Raw genomic sequence first — 16,507 nt, 5'->3', positions numbered from 1 at the left:
AGCTGCCCTTGAGAGTCCCCTCCAGCTCCAGCTCTAGGATCAGATGGATTCAAATCAGCTTCAAGATTCTAGAAAAGAACAGTGGAAAATACTGTGAAAAACGAGACATGGCTCCAAGGAACAGCAACTCCACAGTCAAACCTCAGCCAGCGTGGGGCGCTCACCACATCAAGGGGACGAAGAGGCGTCCTAATGGCATGTGGCCGGGGCTCGGGGCAGGACCCAGGGTGGGAAAATTTGATACCATCGAACCTGGGCCAGGGATTCAGTTCTGTTCGGTGACCTGCAGAGCCTCAGTTAAATAATTTCAACTCTTGAGCTATATTTTCCTTATCCATGAAGTGAAGACAACCTCAAGAATCTGTAGTCTCACCCACGCTTGCCACTATTTCTGTGGATTTTGGCAAGCTGCTTCATTGCTACGTGCCTCAGTTTACTTTTCTGCAGAATGAGAATAGTGTCTCAGATGAGATCCCAGAGTGGGAGTCCTTCGAGAAACATGAAGCACATGACATTTTTTTTTGATTGGAGATCTCCTGGGTAAGGGTCTCCCCATCACTTCAGAGACCATCAACCTTCTACTCCTGGTACCAAGCAGTTCTGGGCCCTATTTTGCCACAAATCTTCCACAATGAGGTCCTTTGTATTTATTTATTTCTTAAGTCCTTTGTATGTGCTGGGCAACGTGCTAAGTGCTAAGGAAACACAAAAAGCTAAAACCAATCAGTCATCCCTGTCCATAGGGAGCTCCCATTCTAATAGGAGACAGATTGTAAAGAAACTTTTACATGCAGGATGTCCAAGGAGTCAGTGGGAGGTGATCTCAGAGGAGAAGGCGCTAGTGCTTGGGGGCAAGGGAGGCTGATGCGACCAGGAAAAACCTCCTGCAGATGACGAGGTTTGAGCTGGATCTGAAGATCCAGGGAGTCTGGGAGAAGCTGGGAGGAGAGAGATCATTCCAGGTATGGAAAATGCCCAGCGCAATGGCACATGGGAGGGGAGAGCATCGTTTATGAGGAACAGCCAATCGGCCACTAGCATTAGTCACAGGTGGTACCAAGGGGAGTGAAGCGGAAAAATAAGAGAGAAAAGACCACACCAGAAGAAAAGGGAGCTAGCCTGGGACTCAGTGGTCCCGAGTTCAAATTCTGGCTCTGATCTTACTACCAGTGTGACCATGGCCCGATCCCAATGCCTCTCTGAGCCTCAATGTCAATCCCTATAAAAGGGGATGAAGATCCTTATATCTGCCTCTTAGGATTATGAGAAGGAAAATGCTTTGGAAAATATTATTATTAATAATAAATACTCCCTATAGCTTTGTACCTTTGCACACTCTGTTCATTGCCCAAGAATGTCTCCGCCATCCACCTTATAATGAGCCTCATCCCAGATTCCCCTACTAGATTCGACTCGGCCTTTAAAGGCCAGCTGAGATATTCCACCAAGAAGCCCTCCTTGATTACACACACACACACACACACACACACACACACACACACACACACACACCTTCCTCCCTGACAGATCACAATCCTCCTGTGTCTCTTTCAACTTGGAATCCTCAGTGACATCAGAAATCCCGTCCCTACTCAGATCCCTGTGCCCAGACCCTAACCAGGTACTGGGGACCCATGCTTGATAAATACATGAGAATTGATTGGCTGATTGATCCGGCTCTCCACAGCACTCTGGAAGAAACGTCTGGGAGGGGAAGGGTAGAGAGCACTCTGGGAAAAGCCCAGGTTTGACCCTGACTTGGGGCTCACCAGCTGCATAGCTTAGGGGCAGATCCCTTAATCTCTCTGACCCTCCTGAGAGACAGTGTAGGCCTGAGCATCCCAAAGGGCCTCTCCAGAGCTTTGTTTGCCCCATTCTAATGAGAGACCCCATATTTTTGTCTTTTTGTCTAACACTCACCCCCGTATGTAAACTTCTCATTTCTAAATATATAAACTCATTGTAAGGATGATGATGATGAACACTGTCAAACAGAGAGAAAAATAGACACAGTCAAAGGACAAAATATTAAGGAATATTTGACTATGAAGGTAATAGGGAGTCACTGCTGTTTATTGAGCAGGAGTGTGATATGGTCAGACCTGCCCTTTCAGAAAACCATGTTGTGACAGAGTGGAGGATGCATAGGCAAGAGGAAGGATTTAAGAATGACGAGACCCATCGGGGAGCCACTGAAATCGTCCAGATGTGAGACGGTTGGCAACATCCAAGAAAGGGGTGTTACAGAGGTAAAATCGACAAGTCTCGGCAATAGACGGGATATGTTGGGTAAGAGATGATGGGAGTCAGGGATGGCACATGAATGGAGAACCTTCGAGAGCAGCAGGATGGGAGCCTCCGCAACAGGAGAAGGAGGCTGGGAAGAGAGGAGGTGGGAAAAGACGTAATGCCATCTTCAGGCTCAGTCCTCCTGTGCCGCTCCTTCTGGGTGACTCTGTCCCAAAATGACAAGGGAGACAGAGCAGCTTCTTCCCATGGGTCATTGTTGCAGAGCACTGCCCATTAAGCAAGGGGCAGCTGCTGCGGCCACAAAGTATCTGGCTACGGGGGACATTGGAGGAGGAGCAGATTCCCTTTGGTTCCTGTATGACTGATGCTGGGCCCGGGGAGCAGGAAGTGCTAAGGAAACACAAAAAGCAAAAAACAATCAATCATCCCTGTCCATGAGGAGCTCCCATTCCGATGCACTCAATTCAGTAGGAGAGAAGTTGCAAAGAGGGGGAAGTGAGGGAGTGTGAGGGGATACAGCAATCATGGGGAGCCTGGGAAAACTCCTACCAGCTCCCACACTTCTTGGCATCAGGCCATACCCCTCCAGGAGACTTCCACTTCGGAGACCACTGTCCTATTACACTTTGCATGTAATGATTCAAGGAAAGGAAGGAAGCAAGGGAGGCAGGGAAGAGGGGGAAAAAGAGAGGAACAAAAGAAAAAAGGAAGAGAGGGCAGGAGGGAGATAGGGAAAAAACTAAGGAAGGATAAAAATTCTTCCAAAAGTTGGACAGTATAGAGGCTCTGCCCTGAGTTGTGCAATTAGGAGCCCAAGTTCTCTTCTTTTAAAAATGAGGGATAGATACTCTGTCAGAGAAAAAGATTTCCAATAACCTTGATCTTGGAATTACCCCTTGGCTATGGGAACTAAATTCAAGCCCATGCTGCCCAGAAACTTTACTATAGAAGGGATCACTGTGCCTCCAGTTAGGGGGATGTTTAGTAATCACTTTCCTTGCTAGGCTTTCTTAGTAAAGAGCCCTTTTATAAAAGATAATCGATGTTACCTGGTTGATTGATAACACATAAGGTAGGGGCTTGTGGGATTATTTTGTAACTACTGTTCTTGCTATCTTTTCAGTTATCTTTTCCATTAATATCTCTTTTGAAAAAAGGAATCAATTGTTCTGTGGAGTAGAACTAAGAGAACATCATACACAGCAACAACAAGATTATACAGTGATCCGCTCTGATGGTCAGGGCTTTTTTCAACAATGAAGTGATTCAGGCCAATCCAGTGGTCTTATGATGGAGAGAGCCATCTGCCCCCAGAGAGAGGCTGTGGGGACTGAGTGTGGATTACAGCATGGTATTTTTACTTTATGTTATTATTTGTTTGCAGTTTGTTTTCTTTCTCATTTTTTTCTCCTTTTTGATCTGATTTTTCTTACACAGCATAATTGTAGGAATATGTGTAAAAGAATTGCACACGAATAATATATATTGGATGACTTGCCATCGAGGGGAGTTAGTGGGAGGAAAAGGGGGAGACAACAAATTGGAAGATAAGATTTTGCAAAGGTGAATGTTGAAAATTATCTATGCATATGTTTCAAAAATAAAAAGTTTTATTTAAAAAAAGAATCAATTGACATGAATGGGTTGATTGACACGAGGGTGTTAAAAACCCCAGCCCCTCAGATTATCCTTAGAACCTTAAGGAAACAAAAGGTGAATCTAACCTGCCTGTGCATTATTCCGGACAAGTATGCCCAGAGGGGACACTACACACACACGTGCACACACACGCACACGCACACACGCACACACACGTACACACACATGCACACCAGAGTGGGTTAGACACATATGAATAATTAAGATCTGGGTGTGAAAAAAAATCATTTCGCTAATTAATAACTTACCTAGGATAGAAGAGAACTCTAATAGAAAGGACCTTACACTAAGAGCCACCTTTTCAATCTTATCCCTAATGTGTACAAGGCAGAAGGGTGACCCTGGCAAATAAATGACTTTCTCTCCTTGAGCTTCAGTTTCCTGATCCTGAGAATGGGCTCCTCCTCATCCTTGGACTACTTTCCTCCCAGGGCTGCTGAGTTGTGTCCCAGAAATAGGAGCTTATGTTGTCAGCGGGGATGGGAATGGGGCAACAGCCAGGGCTCAGGATGGGTGCCAAACAAACCAACAAACCATTCCCATTGATGCAGAACTTTCTGGCTGGCTGACAGCGACAAACGGCCACCTTGTAGGCTTATCCCGAGTCATCGTGGCACAGTGCTCCCAGCCAAGCACCTGGCCACCAAGACAGAGGGCTCTGGGCAAGGTGCTTTTCTAGCCAGGGAAGCTCCGCCTTCCTTGAGAATGAGGAGCTGACTCCACCTTCCTCACCGAGTACTCACCAATCCCATGGCACTGGCCTCCTGGTTTGGCCTTGAACATAACACGAGAGCTCCAGGATCCTTTTTGTCTATATCCAGTGTGTGTGCCTCGCATGTAATAGGTGCTTAATAAGTGTCTATTGACTGTCTGACTGATTTTTGAGAACTGCTACAGTACCGAGATGGGAAATTACTTATTTACCATTTAGCAGCCATTATATGCCCCAGAATGCCCTTGAACTGTCTGACTATATTTTAGGCAAAGAAGGAAAATGAGGAGGAAGAGGAAGAAGAAAAGGACAAAGAGAGAAAAAAAAGAAGAAAAGGAGAAGAAGGGAAAGAGAAGGAAGGAGAAGAGTAGGGGGAAGAGAAAGAGGAAGAGAGAAGAAAGAGGAAAAGAAAAGGAAAACGGGAAAGGGGGAGGAGGAGAAAGGAGAGAAGGAGAGGAAAAGGAAGAGAGAAGAAAGAGGAAAAGGAAGAAGAAGAGAAAAGAAAGAGGGAAAGGGGGAGGAGGGGAAAGAGGAAGAAGGAGAGGAAGAGGAAGAGAGAGGAGGACAATGAGGAGGAAACATAAATGGAAGAGGAAACTTACTCTTTGTGTGGTTGGTCTGGAGCCAGGATTCTGCCCAAGAATTCTGGCCTGAAGGGATTATTGCACCCAAAGTCCCAGCATGCTCACTGTACATAGGAGAAAGCCGAAGTGCCAGGAAGAGCCTTGTAAACCATTCAAGCTGGAAGGACCCGTTCTGGGCCCAGAATCAGTCATGGCAGCGGCTCTGGCTGGCAGCTACACGGCATTCTCTGGGGACAAAGGGCCCGCAGTTGCAGAGCACTGGCCATAGCGGGCATCCACCAGTATTGACTGAATGAATTGGGTTTAGTTCTAAGCACACTTGGCTAAGAAGGGCAACAATGGGACGAGCAGGCAGAATGGGGGGGGGGGGCAATTCCTGCCATGTGAAGATTGAGGATTCTGAGTCAGGGAAGAGAAGGCCTTAGTGGGGCAGAGAGCTGCCTCAGTCTGCCTGAAGGACTGTAGTATAGCAGAGCCATTTGTTTTGTTTGTTGAGCCCCAGAGGGAAGAACTGGAAACAAGGAGGCAGAGTCGGGATGCTCTAGGTCACCGGCATTGAAGGGCCACCTGAATCAAGGTGCCTGGGGTGCATCTCCTCATCCTGCACCACCCTCAGCCCTCTCCTGACTGACCCCTATAGGTCTGCATGCAGGGCAATGACTAGACGTTGATAAATTGGGGTTTCCATCTCTCTCAGCCCCACTCTGCTACGATGGGCACACTCACAGAATTAACTTGGGCAGAACTCCCATCCCTTCATCCCTCCAGGGGAGAGACGGACACACCAGCTTGGGGGTCCTCTAAGAACAAAGCTCTTGGCTTTTCTGGGCCTGTTTTTCCTATAAAGAATGAAAGGATTCAGGCCACACCCTTCCTGCTGGACATCTGGGATTGGCTAAGTCCAACCCTGGGACCCACCCACTCTCTCTACCTCCCTCCAGCCAGGGATTGCAGCAACATGACTGGAAGCAAGCGTGTCTTTCAGAATGTCTCCTTCTCAAACCTAAGGCTGGGTCTCCTGACCCAAGGCAGGTCGTCCGGCCCCCTTGGCAGGCTGGGTTAACCTACCCTGAGTTTAACTAAAGGGCCTCTCAGGGAAGCTGGCGCCCAGATTCTGGACAATCCCACAAGGTGATTTCAGAGCTGATTTGATGATCTCCTGCAGATCTGCAGCTTCCTTTTCATATTGTTGTTTCTGCATCCAGGCATAGTTATTGGCTTCGTGGTTGGATCCAGCTGAAAAATCACACACACACACACACACACACACACACACACACACACACACACACACACACACACACACATTTGCCCCAAGGCTGGGCTTCCAAGGGGGAAATGACTTGATTACAAATGAGAATGCCTTAAGGAAAAGGGGAAAGTCACATAAAGGTAAGTAAGACCCAACAAAAACTGAGAAGGAAATCCATCTAACAATTAGTCAGCCATCCAGGAAGCAAGCAAAAGCGTGGTGGGGAGAGTGGGGCTCCAACTGAGCATCTCAGCTGGAAGTGGCCCTGGAGGCAACTAGTCTGACCCTCCCTGGTCAGGAAGTCCTTCCAATAACCCTAGCCAGCCTATCTCTGGTACAGGGGCTCCTAACCTGAAGTCTATGACCTTGAGGGGTTTTTTAAATTATTTTGATCATTCTCTCAGGATAATCTTCTGTATTGTGTTTTAGGCATTTAGAAGTGTGATTCTGAGAAGGGATCCAGAAGCTTTACCAGACTGATGGCCAAGAGTCCAGTCATAAAATAAGTGAAGATGCTTACCGGGGATCAGCAGGTTTCCAAAGTGTTTTACAAATATCCACTCATTTGATCCCTATAACAACCCTGGAAGGGAGGTACTATGATCACACACACCCCCAATTTGCAGAAAAAGAAACTGAGGCTTAAAAAGAACAAATGAATTGTCAAGGACCACAAAGCTGGTGAGTGTCTGAGAAGGAGAATTCAGCTCTATATTCAAGCTAGAAAGGGGTGAAAGGACCAGAGTATAAAGACAAATGTTCTCAATAAATAACCTGCCCCTACACATGTGCACCCTGACTAAGGCAGAGGGCAGCAGGGTTAATAACGGCAGTTCTGGAAGCCAGAGACCTTCAGCCAAGACCACATTAGTACTTTCTAGGTCACCATTTTATACTGTGGGTTATATTAAGATGCCAAGATCGCTTTACTCTTTAAAGATGAACTTCATCCAGCCATGACATATATGCTTAGCTTTACTTGTGAAGTTGACTCATTAAAGGGAAGTTCTACAAACCCCAAGCCTCAGTGTTCACAAGAAGAAAATGGGATTACCAAGCCTTACCTTGCCTATCTCTCAGGGCTGCTGTGAAGAAAACTAGTTGAGCAAGGAGGTCATTGAAGAGAAGAAATGAGCCATTTACAACAAAATACTCACAGCAGAATTTTTGTGGTACCAAAGAAATGGAAAGAAAGTAGATTCCTATTGATTGGGAAATGGCAAAAATAGCTAAATGAATGAATGGATGAATAAACAAACAAATAAACAACCACAAAACATTGTGGTATATAATAAAATAGAATATTGCTAGGCTATAAGCAGGAACAAATATGATGAATAAAAGGAAAAATATAAAGATTTATGTGAACTGATACAAAGCGAAGTCAGCTGAGCCAACGAAACCATATATACAATAACTATAACAATGTAACCAGAGAGAACAACCACAGAGCAAGTGATGACCTTAAGTGAAAGTTGTAAAATTCCAGAGAACAAAGAACCCTCTCCTTTGACAAGGTGAGAAATCCACAACTTGGAAGATATCCATATATTTTCAGGCTTTCTTTGAATGTGTTGATCTTTTTTTTTTACTGATTTTTTGCCTCCAATTTTTTTCTTTAAAACGATTCTTTTTTCTATAGGATGGCTTTTTAGGAGGAGAAAAAGGGAAGGAAAAGGATTAAATGATATAAAAACAAAAGATGTAAATTTTTATTTTTAAAAATTAGCAAATATGACAGGAAAAGATAATGATAAATGTTACAGTGATGTGAGAAAAGTGAGATGCTAATACATTGTTAGTGGAGTTGTGAAGTGAATCAACCAATCTGGAAAGCAATTTGGAACTATGCCCAAATCAAACTATAAATATCCTTTGATCCATCAGTGTCACTACTGGCCTATACCCCCAAAGAGATTTTAAAGAAGGGAAAGGGACCCATATGTGCAAAAATGTAGCTGGAAACTGAGTGGATGGCCGCCATTTGGGAGTGGAGTAGAACCAAGAGAACATTAAATTATGTGGTGATCAACTGTGATGTACTTGGCTCTTTGCAACAATGAGGTGATTCAAGATAATTTCAATGAATGTGTGATGGAGAGAGCCATTTACATTCAGGGAGAGGATTATAAAGACTGAACGTGAATCACAGCATAGTATTTTCACTTTTCTGTTGTTGTTCGCTTGCTTTTTCCCTTTTTTTAATCTCATTTTTCTTGTGCAGTATGGTAAAAGTGGAAATATGTATAGAAGAATTGCACATGTTTAATTTATATTGGATTACTTGTTGTCTAGAGGAGTGGGAAGAAGGGAGAAAGAAAACTATTTGGAACACAATGTTTTGCAAGATTGCTGAAAACTATCTTTACAAATATTTTGATAATAAAAAGCTACTATTTTTTTTAAAAAATCATGAAATAGTAAAATTTTGTAATAGCAAAAATTTAAGCCAAGAAATTAAAAACTGTAAATCATAAAACTACCATAGAAATGTAAGATTAAAATAAAATATCTTGAGATATTAAGATATAATGAAACTTGGTGTGGGATTCTGATCAAAGGTGAATTATTCATGGGAATGGTGAAATATCAGAGATATAAGATATATTAAAAGTTATCTAGTCCTATTCACCCATTTTTTTTCCAGAAGAAAAAACAGACCAAAAAATGAAAATGAGTTGTCTAAGAAAAAACAAAACAAAACAAAAACACAAAAAGGCAGATGTAAGCTGAAGGGAAAACCCAGATCTTTTTTATTCTAGGCTACTTGGAGCACTTTTTACTCCCCAATAGTGACTCCTCATAAAGGGTTCCCTGATACACAATTGGACCTCACAGGTTCAGAAATTTTGAGAGTTGGTCTTCTAGTCTAAACTATTAAAATCCTTTCCAATCGGTCATCCAATTGGATGCTTGAATGTTTTTGGTGTCGAGAAGCTCTGTACCATCCAAGAAAACCCATTTTTGTAGCTAGAAAGGTCTTTGGGAAGCTGATTTATTGAAAAGTTCCACAAACTCTCTGAACCTCCATATCCTCAGCCTGTTAAATGGGGGTGCCAAACCCTGCCTTGTCTATCACCCCTTGCAGCTTCCTGGCAGGCAAAGTCAGTCCAAATCTGACCTCAGACATTTACCAGCTGTGTGATCCTAGGTGAATCGTTTAACCTAACTCAGGTTAACCTCAGCATTGTTGTGAGAATCAAATGAGATAATCTGGGGAAAGAATTTAGCAAATGTTGAAAGAGTTCAAGTGCTCTAGAAATGCCAGCTATTATTAAAAACAGGTTTGCCATTCCAGACTTCAGTCACTCTGCCTTTTTATGAGCCCCTCATTCCAGCTCATGACCATGAGTAATAAAGCCGAGTGATCCTCCCTCATGAAGACCACCTATTAGCCCCTCAGGTCCTTCTTGATGCTCGGGGATCTGCTACAATGATTATCTGACTCTCAGTTCCTCCAGAGCCTGTGTCAGCATGGGGCTGTGCTGGGCTCCAAAGCAGCCCATGTGCGCTGGGTTGGGCCCTAAAAGACTGCTGGGAAAATTGCCGACATTATGGAGGAACCTGGAAAGTCCATCACCAGCAGGGCTTTACCACCTCTCAAGGTGATTGCCAAGCTAGGGCTCTCAGGCTCTTGTATGCAATAACTGCCTCTCTCTAGATACTATCTCCACCCAAAAGCCGGCCAGGTTTCAGTCATTCCTTTGTTCGAAAATCCAGCTTAATCACAGGCGCGCACACACACACACACACACACACACACACACACCCCTCTATATGTACCAGGCCCCTATGTTCAGTGCTGGAGACACTCCAGCAGCTCTATGATCTCATCATATTGAAATTTCCTACCTTGATATAGTTTACAATCCATCCCAAATGGGCCGTCCTGGTTGACTCTTGTCCGTGCCCTTCCAAAATTATACCACAGGGAGTCCACCAATGAGTTTCATCAATTCTCCTGACTTCATGAGTGTATCATTAACACAATCACGCCTCTATCTGTCCTGAATAGCAGAGACAGATGAGCCAGGACCATTGTTCTGGGATGGGGTCATTACAGATTATACTCAGGTGTGGCTTAAAACATAGATGCATTTGGGAAGCCCCAGCCCTGAAAGCACTTATTTCCAGTACACCTTTCCAAAAATCTTGTGATTTTTCACAAAAACGTGAAGATGCCTTCTTGGAGAGCTTCTATGGTAGCAGGTTGGTCTACTGCATCAACTTTCTTACATAATAAATAACAAGTACAAAAAATATTGAATTGCCTAAATCTTTCTGTCAATTATGTGATTTGTCTATAATTTACAAAAGCCTCCCACTTATTGTATCTTCATAAAGGGCATTTTTTTGACACATAGATTATTCCTATTTTTTTTAATTATAAAAATCAGAAAACAGACATAAAGGTCAGAAGCTTTCAGAATTCTCTTAGTTACCTTTTTTTGGACATTGATAAGGCCCAAAATGTTTCCTGCATCTTTAGTACCCTTTGCTTTTTTTCAGATTCTTGGATTCTATCACTTATCACACTCACAACTATGTCATCTCCAAGATGGGTATCCTCCAGGCATCCTTACTTCAGACTAGTTTTTCTCCCCACCTTAATTTCAGTACCATGTGCACTTCTTCTATTAGCACATCTGGGACTAGCATGCTACGGTCCAACTGGGATAATTCCATTGTCTTTGATGGTGAAGCATTTGTCAGAAATATCTTGACAGCAATCATCCATTTGGGGGGCTGTTTTCCCTCCAGTTTGATCCTCCAATGTCCTTGGTATGACTCTGCTCGGTTGGAGCTCTTGCCAAGCTTTCTTTAAACATGTTTTCCTCTCCATTGCTTCTCATAGTTTTATGAGGCAATACTGCTCATAATCTTCCACCATCTTTCTCTGTAAAATTTTACCAAAAAGTTTATAGTCCAAACCCGTGTTGCCTTTGGCTGCCTTATCCCTCTGGTTGGCAGAATATCACAGAATCTCATTATTGAAAGGACCCTCAGCAACCATTTAGTCCAACCCACAACCAACAAAGAATCCTTTCTAGGACATGTATAACAAGTGGTCAATCGGCATTAACGGGACCTCACTACCTCCAGCGGCAGCCCGTTCCACACCGGGACAGCTCTAATTAATAATAGCTGACATTTAGATAAGGCTTACTTGTGTGCCGAGGGCTTTGTGCTAAGGGCTTTACAATTTTGATCTCATTCGATCCTCCAAACAGCCCTGGCTTGGAGGTACATGTTGTTATCACACCCATTTTACAGAAGAGGAAACTGAACAGAAGTTAAGTGATTTACCAACAAGAGTCATCCAAATAGTAGATGTTTGAGCCTGGATTTGAACATAGATCTTTCTGACTTTAGGTCCAACATCATATCTATCACTGAGCCGCCAATGGCTTTGTTAGAAAGCCTTTCCTTTGATCACGTCTACACTTGCCAGATCTCAGCTTTCACCTAAAAGATTTGGAGATTGAAGAAGTCCCAAATATTGGCCCTTCCTCCCTCTGGAAATGCACTCCTTAAGTGCTGAGATGGAAAATGACCAAATATCCCGAAGAATGATGTGTCTTGTTACCTTGGAGTGACTGATAAAGGCAATTCCTCCCACTCCCTTCTGGGCTCTCCTCTCAATCATCCTTCCACCTGGCTGCAGCACCCTCCTTTCTCTTTGTTTTACTGATAGTGAGAACAGGATCAACATAGATGCAATTCAGCTCCTCCAACACTGTGTCCATTCTTTGACCCTTTTGTGTTGAGAGAAACAGGAGTCGAAAGAAAGTTGATCGCTGCATTGGATCTCAATAACCCAGTGTCTGATAAGCCAGAAATGTAAATTACTTATGGTAAAATCACTTCTTCGATAAGAACTGCTGGGAAGACTGGAAAGCTGACCAGTGGAAATCATCTGAGACCAATATCTTACACCACATTCGACAATAACTTCCAAATGGATTTGTGACCTGAATATTAAGGATTTCACGATCAAAACTTTGGGAGACAAGTAAAGTATCTGCCTTTCATAGCTAGGGGCAGGAGAGATGTTCTTTATCCAACAAATCATAGAGGAAGCTCAAAAGGCGAGACAGATCATCTGAATTACATGAAATTGAAAAACTTCTGCAGAAGCAAATTAATTCAATTCAGAGAAGAAAGAAAGAAAGGAAAAAAAAAAGTTGTCAATATTTTCAGGAACTTCCTAGCTGTGTGACCCTGGGCAAGTCATTTAACCCCAATTGCCTCAGGGAAAAAAAATATTTTCAAGAAAAGACTTGGTAGTGGGTGTGTATGTGTATGTATGTATGGAGAAAGAGAGAGGAGAAAGAGAGAGAGGGAGGAAGGGAGAGAGGGCAAGAGAGAGAGAGAAAGAAAAGGAAAGAGAGAAAAATTAACTATATATATGTATGTATATGTATGCTTATACATAGATAGAATTATCTGTGTAGATAGATATAGATATACAGACAGATATACTGAACAAAAGCCATTTGCCAATATAAACAGTATTTCAAAAAATTACAAACAACCACAAAAATGAATGTTCCAAATCATTCAATTTTTGTTGCTGTTGAGTCATTTTTTCAGTTTTCAGTCAACTTTTCTTGACCTATTTGTGGTTTTCTTGGCAAAGACTACTGGAATGGTTTGTCATTTATTTCTCCAGCTTCTTTTACAGATGAGGAAATTGAGGCAAACAGTGTTAAGTTACTTGTTCAGGGTGACCCAGCTAGTAAATGCCCAAAGTCAGTTTTGAACTCAGGAAGATGAATCTCCCTGACTCCTGTCCCAATGCTCTATGCACCGTATCACCAATCAATAAATTAACATTTATTAAGCACTTCTTATGTGCCAGGCATTACCTACATCACTGATAAGAGAAATGTGTCTCAAAGAAGGCCTGAGATTTCACTTCACACCGAGAAAATTAAGAAAGATCATTAACATGATCAATGTTAGAGGAAGTGCGGAAGTTAGGTACGCTAGGATATTGGTGGGGTTGTGCTTCAATGCAACCATTTTGGAAAACAATTCAGAATTTTTTTTTCCCCTGAGACAATTGGGGTTAAGTGACTTGCCCAGGGTCACACAGCCAGGAAATGTTAAATGTCTGAGATCAGATCCTCCTGACTTCAGGGCTGGTGCTCCATTCACCTAGCTGCCCCCCAATTCAGAATTATGTAAATGAAGGGATAAAAAATATCCATATCCTTTGACCCAGGATTTCACTTTTAGGCATATGCCCCAAAGAGGTCATGAAAAAATTACCCATATACACCAAAATACTTAAAGCAGAACTTTTGAAGTAACAAAGAAATGGAAACAAAATCGATTTCTATTGGTTGGGAAATGGCTGCAAAGCATTATGGTCCATGAATAAAATAGAGCATTACTATGCTATAAAAAGAGACAGATATAATGAATAAAAAGAAAAACAGACTTTTGTTAACTGATACAAAGTGAAGTCAGCAGAGCCAAGAAAACAATATATACAATGAGTAAAACAATGTAACCAGAAAGAGCAACACAAAGCCATAGATCCTGAGTGAGTGTTGCAAACTTCCAAAGAACAAACTAGACGTGAAAAAAGAAACATGAGACTTTCTCCTTTGACACTGTGAGATATCCACAAATGGGGAGCATCTCCATGTGTTTTCAAATTTTTTTTTGACGTATTGATCAGTTTTTGCTGATTTTTTGCCTTTTTTTTTTCATTAAAAATATTTCTTTTTCTGTAGAATGGCTTTCTAGAAGAGGAGAAGGAATACAGGGGGGAAATTGAGTGATATAAAAACCAGAAAGATGCAAAACCTTATTTTTTAATTTATCAAATAGTTAAAAAAAAAAGAAAGAAATTTAATTTCTCCGTGGCATAAGAACTCTGTTCCTGTTTGCATAGAATGGCCCCTTGACTCTACTCTCCCACTGTCATTGGAGAAGCAGCAGGGAAATCTGTAGTAGTGAATCCCATCCCATTTTTTTCTTTGTTTTCTGAGATGCTCCCTTTCTCCCCCCCCCCCATAGGAAGGAGGTCAGCTCTGGCTGGCCGGCCTAACCCTGATGAGCCTGTGTGTTGAGCTAGTCATGTCCTTCAGAAGGGGTCAGGACCTAACTCAAGGCCCCTCTAATCTGACAGCACCTGCAAAACCTTGAATTTGTGGATCTCTTTTCAAGAGCCCGAGTCCCCCCTCCCTCATACCAAGATGAAGCATCCCAGGAGGACTTTAAGGACTCTCTCTTGATAATGAGAGAGTTGCCTTGGAGGCAGGAAGATCTGAACTTAAACCACCTCACATACTGGTACTGGGCAAATGGGCTTCCTTTGGGACTCAGTTTCCTCATCTGTAAAATGAGGGCAACAATAGAACCCGTCCCCTAGGCTTGCTACAAGCACTAAATGAGACAGCACCTGTCAGGTGCTTTGCAAGCCTCGAATCATCATATGTGGGCTGGCGAGCAGTCACAGAAGCCACAGTGCCTTCTGTGTCACCTAGCCCAAAAGCCTGCTGGGAAGAAAGCAAAACACATAGTTTGGGTTTGCCACCTGGCACTTAGCACAACTACCTTGACTTGAATCCCAAAGTCAGAGTCTCCAAGTGAGGGTGACCTTGAAGGACCCCCTCCCCATGAGAGAGCTTAGAAATGGCTATGAAGGAAACTGGAGCTGAGACAGAAAAAACAAGAGCAACAGCAACAATAAGACAGCCAGCATTGCTGGGATGCTTTAAGGTTTGAAAAGCACTTTATGATGTGTTCTCACTGGATGCACACAGGGAAGGAAAAGACGGGCCTTGGAGGGGGCAGGACCTCCTCACACATGGCACACTGTTAAGGTTACACATGCATCTGGCCAGCTTGATCCGTCTCCCCAGACCGAGGCCTCCTGCCCCAGAGGCCTCTGGGCATTCCGGGGCTCTGGGGTTTCTCCTCCAGCACCATCAGCTCCGGCCCACCCTGGCTCTTTGCACATAATCACCATTAGGTACCAGTACCACATCCAGCTCTATTTTTTGGCTAAGGTTAATTAAGTTTACAAAGGGAGAGAGTGATCTCTCTAGATCATCCCTTAGAGGATTAGTGACAAAACAAAGTGATCCTTTATCCAAGACCTCCAGGGACCCACTTTCCCCTCTCGAGTCTATCAGGCTTTGGAGATTCTGGGCTCACTTTTAGCTGCATTCTCACATGACATCGGCCCCACCAAGTTCCGTCCCAGTGATGTGTGGCTGCTGAGAGGAATTCTTGCCTCACCTACCACTGGGCTTTGTGTCAAAGGTCACTCTCAATGGTCAGTCTCTGCTGCTCCGGACTGAATGGCCTACAAAACCCCGATTCTGAAAAGTTTGAGTGCAGGAAGTCTTGATGGTGGGGAGCCCAGTGCCAGGAAACCCAGAGAGCAGGGAGCCCTGAAGCCAAGGAGCACACTCACCCTCTCCACCAGGGATCACAAGATCAATCTCCAACCCCTTTGCCTAAGACAGAGACCAAGGGCACAGAGGCAAAGGATCTTGGGCCCAGAAGGACTCAATGGGAAGAAGACCTCCCATGGCCTACTGCCTTATAACATTGTCTCTCATTGGACGCCATGAGCAAAGGGATCCAGACCCTGGAGCCCAGCCATGTGGCAGACAACCAGCTACAACCAGCTTGGGTCTTAGAGCATGGAGTGAGAACTCGGGAGAACTGAGTCCAAAACCCAGCCCTGGCTCCAGGTCAGCATCAGTCCTTCCTCCTTCTTTGGGTGTCAGGCCCCTGCCTGCCCTGGCCTTCTGTTTCTATGCTCTGGAGGGACCCTACAAGAGGATCGTTCATCCCTAAAAAGCCACAGCTTGCAGACCCCAGCGATGCATGATCATGGATCCCACCAAACATTTTCACTGATTATCACAGGTCCAGAGCCGGCAGTGAGCTGAGGTCACCTGCCATAATCCCTTCTTTTCAGACATGTGGAAACTAAGGCCCAAGAAGAGAACTGGCTCGTTCAAGGCCACCAGAGTAGGGAGGGATAGCATCAAGGTTTGAATTTAACTCAGGACAGAGTGG

At 43.8% G+C, this 16,507-nt stretch overlaps 1 long non-coding RNA gene across 1 annotated transcript in view; it reads right to left on the bottom strand.

Moving 5' to 3' along the window:
- Positions 1-2,027: 2,027 nt before the first annotated feature.
- The window catches only part of LOC141553082 (uncharacterized), a 36,631-nt gene continuing 22,151 nt past the window's right edge, over positions 2,028-16,507 (bottom strand). Inside the window, exon 3 of the long non-coding RNA XR_012485273.1 lies at positions 2,028-2,640. This is a non-coding gene — a long non-coding RNA (uncharacterized LOC141553082). The remainder of the gene's footprint in view (positions 2,641-16,507) is intronic.

Source organism: Sminthopsis crassicaudata, chromosome 2, assembly GCF_048593235.1.
Source record: "Sminthopsis crassicaudata isolate SCR6 chromosome 2, ASM4859323v1, whole genome shotgun sequence".
Lineage (NCBI taxonomy): Eukaryota > Metazoa > Chordata > Mammalia > Dasyuromorphia > Dasyuridae > Sminthopsis > Sminthopsis crassicaudata.
This window is presented reverse-complemented; position numbering and strand designations above follow the sequence as displayed.